The sequence below is a fragment of the Bos javanicus genome, chromosome 8 (genome assembly GCF_032452875.1).
Source record: "Bos javanicus breed banteng chromosome 8, ARS-OSU_banteng_1.0, whole genome shotgun sequence".
Taxonomy (NCBI): domain Eukaryota; kingdom Metazoa; phylum Chordata; class Mammalia; order Artiodactyla; family Bovidae; genus Bos; species Bos javanicus.
Genome location: NC_083875.1, coordinates 18359595 through 18365417, shown reverse-complemented (window position 1 = coordinate 18365417; position 5823 = coordinate 18359595). Strand labels below are relative to the sequence as shown.

General features: G+C 41.9%; 1 non-coding gene across 1 annotated transcript; it reads left to right on the top strand.

The window, feature by feature from the left end:
• The first annotated feature begins 4649 nt into the window (after window positions 1-4649).
• LOC133253515 (U6 spliceosomal RNA) lies at window positions 4650-4756 on the top strand. The gene has a single exon (XR_009738311.1). It is a non-coding gene; the product is annotated as a U6 spliceosomal RNA (small nuclear RNA).
• Window positions 4757-5823: the final 1067 nt, after the last annotated feature.

Below are 5823 nucleotides of genomic sequence, written 5' to 3'. Positions count from 1 at the left end.
AGCTGGCATTTAGTATAAATGTACATTAAATGTATACTCATAAATGTAATATACTTCCATGCTGAATCATGAGTTGCCATGTAAAAGCTCCAAAACACCATAGCAATGGCCCAATTATCCACAGGCCATGGCAACATTTGATCCTGAAGAAGTGACCAGTGAGTTTTGCCTCCTTTGCTGAAGGAGGGGCAAATGGAAGTATGGCCTCATCAGACCCTCTAGCACAGATAGGCATGGGACTGTTTCCACACTCCATTTTAAGGGAAGAAAACTAAGTCCGGCTTAGTGAGAAGGTACAACTCATTCCCAGAGGGTATATTCCAAATAATAGCTCTCATTTACTGAATACCAAGGAGATGTGACATATTATAAACAGTACCTTATTTAATTAACAGACTATCTAATTTATCACTTAAATCAGGACACTTTCAGAGTGAAAGGGGATGCTACACTTCCATCAAGACAACAGGTGTCATCTTGGATAGTCAAGATTGGCAAGATGGTCTTGGATGGGCAAACTGCATGGTTCCCCCCTGTTTAATTCATGAAATCACTCATGAATGAGATATGAAACAATCCCTGTTCTACAGGAGGAAACTATGATTCAGAGAGGTTAAAGGAAATGAGCCCAACGACCTTCAAACTAGTGAGTGGCAGACTCAGGGTTGAACCTCAGTGTGTAAGACACAAAAGGTTCTTTCCTCTAACCTACTTCCCTTCTTGGAACTCATCAGTCATGATATCACCTGCCAAACAAGAGCATTAATTTTGTTTTGATAGCCTGCCTTGAGCGAGTAACACATTTCAAGCTCTGGGTTATGATTTTCAAATGCTATCAAGAAATAGGGAGGAAAAGGGTGAAGTAAAAGCCAAATGAGGCCAGTAAAGGCATCACATGCTAGCGAATATCTGGCTCTTTCTAAGGACTCAGTGCTGCCTGAATACTACAAGCCTGTATTAATGCTTATTCGTATGTGGAGAATGACAGTCAATAGGGCCAGGCCTCAACAAGCATCTTTCCCCATGTGCTGGTCTGTATTCTCATGCACCCAATAAACTCCCACATCTAGGTCAATTCAGTGCTGATTTTCAGTGATCTGCAATCTCAAATAAATCTTCTTTACTTCTATAACATGCTGGGAGCTATTCTTTTCTCGAGAGCTTAATAGACGTAAGAAGGTTGAGAGATGATCAACATTCAGTCCGCTCCATGATGTTTCAGTGGGTGAACTCGAAGGGGACCACACACTTTCATCCTTTAGCCCACCTGCCAATTACTGTTTGAGTTTTCCTAGTCTCTTTACACAACAGGAATGGGGCCAGCTGGGCCTCCATCAAAAGCGAGGCACACTGGCAGAGACAAGAGAGTTTATATTCTGGTAAAGAAGCAACAGCTCAAATCGGTCATAGATTCCAAGCATCCTTAGTCACCACTCCCTAATGAAAAACCATCTTCAGAGACCAAGTGTGTCCCTGAGCAGATATTTCAGTGATCCTGTAAAAGATCCCACTGGGGACATAAGCCAAAATTCAACCCTGTGTTTCTGACAGTGTGTGGTCTTAATATCGAAATTACTCAAACACTCTAAGCTTCAGATTTCTCAACTATAAAATGTTGCTTCTCCAGCTTTTCCCATAGAGCCTATTAAAACACATTCCTGGTGCCTGAGCTCAGAGATTCTGATTTACTAGGTCTGGTAAAGAGCCAGAAGACTTGCATGTCTTGTAAGTTTCCAAGTCATGATAATGATCATGCTGTCCATGGAGCATACTCTGAATAGTCCCAAACTGTCCCAGTAACTTCAATGTCACAATTTGAGTAAAGATCTGAAACGATGGCAGGATGCTTAGCAGAGCTGCTGACTCAGAGCACCTCTCAATTAACATGTATTCTTTGAAAAGAAGAACAAAAGTCCAAGTGTATTAGTACGAAGAAAAGTTGGGGACGTTCAGTCATTTCTAATATGCCAGGTACAAGACTTAATTACATTTCAATCCCCCTTGTTATAACGCATTCTCCATAGCAATTAAAATGGGGTCCCAGTCTCAAATTGTGAATACACCGAAAGGCCTCCCGCTTCTCTTTAATCACAGAATACAATTTTTTGCTCACAATGTCCATGAGTTCTTCTTAGGCTCAGCTGCATCACCATTGCATGGAAACCCCATTTAAAATCATCTTGACTACTACTTAAAAAATAAAACATAAATCTTCCCCCTTAGGGCACAGTTTTCAGGAAACAGACGAAATGATATTTACTTTGCTGCAACCAGGAATCCCCTCTTACACCAACTGGCAGTCCTCGGATCAGCTGGAGCCCTTCAGTTTATCCTTGTCTGACTCAGCTCTGTCGTCAGTGAACTCTCCCTGGCTCCCGCCCCGCCTCGTCCCCCACCCTCCCTCCCTTCCCCTCCGTTCACTTCGGTTTTCTCTCTTCACGACATTATTTAATCTCTCAGTTGCAGCTTCTTAGGATTAGCTACAGCATCTATTAATAGTTTTACTTCTGTTTACAGTTACAAGGGGAGAAAAATGGCTCATTCCTTTGCTTCAGTCTTGAAGATAGGTCTTCTGGCTGCAGGAGGAGGATGCGCAGGCCCCGTGAATAACCTATTTCCACAATCATTCCACTGTAAAGATGTTAATGTGCCTCTGTGCAGAATGGATCCATTTAATAAGCAGAACAAGTTGGATATAAACTCTTTAATTGCTTTCAGCACACCGATTATCTTTCTATGTCACCTATTGTATAATGCAAAAATGTTAACAAAAGCACTTACTGGAGACATTATTGAGAGTTAAAAAACAAAGAGCCATCAGTTGTCACTAAATATGCCTTTCATGTTCCCAAATGAAATGCATTCGCGTACTCAAGAAATAGGATGGGAACGTGCAGGCCTGCCATTGTCAGACGCAAACATCTTCATTAGATTTTGATCCAGCTGCTGCAAGATCTATAAAAAGAGCTATCAAAGCTGGCAACTCATTATTGGTTATTTCAGGAAAACTTCAAAAAACCATCCCCAAACCTGCACTGATCTTTTCAGACAACCTCCCTGGTCAGACAGTTGGTTTGAAAAGAGCAGGCATTAAAAACCTCTGCCAAGCCTGGCCCTAGAAATGGTACCTCAAAGGATGCAGTGGCTGGGACTGTTAGACAGGCCAAGCTCACAGAACCAACCTGTGTTCCCAGACACGTGAGCTGAAAAATCTCTGCCTCTCAACCCCACCCCCAAACCTCCTGTTGTGACCTAACAGCATCTCCTTAAGAGTAAATAAGCAAAAGGAGCCAAACTTGGATCTTTATAGAGCAAAACCAAAAGATTAATACGTTTGATGTCTCATAGCACCCTTTCTCTGCTGCAATAAATCTTCCTCTGCATATTGGCAGTCAGCTCATTTCTAGTATGTCATTTTCCACAGACACTGGATTTTTTTTCTGGCTGTTTTAAAAAAAGAAAGAGAGTAGTCAAACAAGCAAGGAGGGAAGAGCAGAAGAAAAAAAAAAAAAACAGGAGGGGGAAAAGGGAAAGAGCAAGAGTCTGGATTCCAGGGATGATGTATAGAGGAGGTTACAAGAAACAAACCAGAACTGTCAAAAGTACCTACAATTCTAACTGAATTCTGTTGAAACAGAAGAGATACTGCAAAAACCTGAATAGCATGCATATGAATCACAGGCGCTAGCATCTTGACTTAGAGACCTCTTCAGTCAAGCTCAAGTCGCAGGAAGCTTTTGACAGATACCAAACAAGTGACAGATAACAACTGTCAGGGACGTCACTGTCTTTCACACAGGCCCTCTCCCTGCAAGGTCTATACATCTCCTATTTATGACAAAGAGAAGTGCAAATCATGACCGCTATCATTCAACCTCAGTCAACAACAAGGGCATAACACGTGGACCACTAAATCTGCTTTAAAGACTTTTAGCTCTGTCTTTAACTCATGCACTACATTACCTACTTTATAGTCAAAAGTAAACTGAATGCTCAGAATATTAAAGTAACATCACATTCATTATTTGAATTAGGTACTAGTGCTCATTGGGGCGAATCAATTCATTATTTTTATATTGTTATTAAAACTATTACCCAAATCTAAATGTTCTTGAGACCCACAACATACTTTCCTTCATAGAACACCTCTGCACATGTGCTAAGTCGCTGCTGCTGCTGCTGCTGCTGCTAAGGTGCTCAGTCGTGTCCAACTCTGTGGGACCCCAGAGACGGCAGCCCACCAGGCTCCGCTGTCCCTGGGATTCTCCAGGCAAGACCACTGGAGTGGGTTGCCATTTCATTTCATGAAATGTGAAAGTGAAAGGGAAGTCGCTCAGTCGTGTCTCTAACTCTTTGTTACCCCATGGACTGTAGCATGAAAGTGAAAAGTGAAAGGGAAGTCACTCAGTCGTGTCTCTAACTCTTTGTTACCCCATGGACCATAGCCTTCCAGGCTCCTCTGTCCATGGGATTATCCAGGCAAGCATATTGGAATGGGTTGCCATGACCTCCTCCAGGGGATCTTCCTGACCCAGGGATCAAACCTGCATCTCTCATGTCTCCTGCCTTGGCAGACAGGTTCTTTACCACTAGCACCACCTGGGAAGCCCATAGAACACCCTTTATTCCTTCAAATCATGACCTTTTCAGCGTTCACTTCTGCAGCACACATACTAAAATCAGAACATTATAGAGAAGACAAGCATGGCCCCAGTGCAAGGATGACATGAAAATCTGTGACACACTCCCTATTTTTAAAACTTAAAAAATAATAACGTTTATAAATTTAAAGTAAAAAATTTAAGAGTGACCTTTTCTGCAGAGCTGTAGCTATCAGCTTCCCTCCTGCCAATGGTCTTAGTCAACAGTCACATGGATAAGAGAAACAGAAGCTGAGGCCCACGCTTCCTCCAACCAGAGTGGGAATTGGAGCTGGGAACCTACTGCAGCAGCATGATCTGTCTAGAACATGAATCTGTTCACAAGGCTCCTCTGTGTAACACCATTCAGCGATTTCCTACTGCCCTTCAGATAAAATCACATTCCTGCTGTGTGCCTACAGGCAAGTTATTAAACCTCTCTCTGGCTCAATTTCCTCTTTTATAAAATGGTGATAATAATCGTGAGGAAAATGTAAGTGAAGCACTTAGCACAAAGCTAATCAACATTCAACATTATTATTATTGAAGGTATCTCACCAGTCCTGTTTCTTCTCTGTTCTCCTGGACTCTATCTTGCAGCCACACTCAGCAATGAGTTCCTCACTTTTCTATGATCTTTCTTGTCTTTATGTTTTGGCTTGTGATTTTTTTTTTTTTTCCTGTTTTTAACACTCTCTTCCTCCTCCTGGCCTTTGGTCAGTTTCTCTCCTATTAATACATAAACTGTTAGCTCAAATGCACATTATCAAGGTTTGCTTCCCCCAATTGCAATTCCTCTACTGTAAGATGCATCATACATTACTATAATCTTCTTAACTGAAATGTCCATAAAGGATCCAAGATTAGATACGGCTTGCTCATAACTGTATTTCTCAGTAGCAAGTACAGGTACTCAGGGTAGACTGGATTATAACACAACCGAGAAAGAAATCTTAGCAGATTACAGGGACAAAAGATTAGTCTTTGTGTGTGTGTGTGTTTGAGTGTGTGGTGAAGGAAAGTGCAATGTTTATAGAAAGGTGCCAAACAAGGAGTCTGGCACAGCTAGTGCTCAAAAAGCCCAAACTCCCAGATGGGTTGCAGCAAAGCCTTTTTCTTTAAGATTAGTCCTTGATCACACAGGACTTCCCTATGGCTCAGCTGATAAAGAATCTGCCTGCAA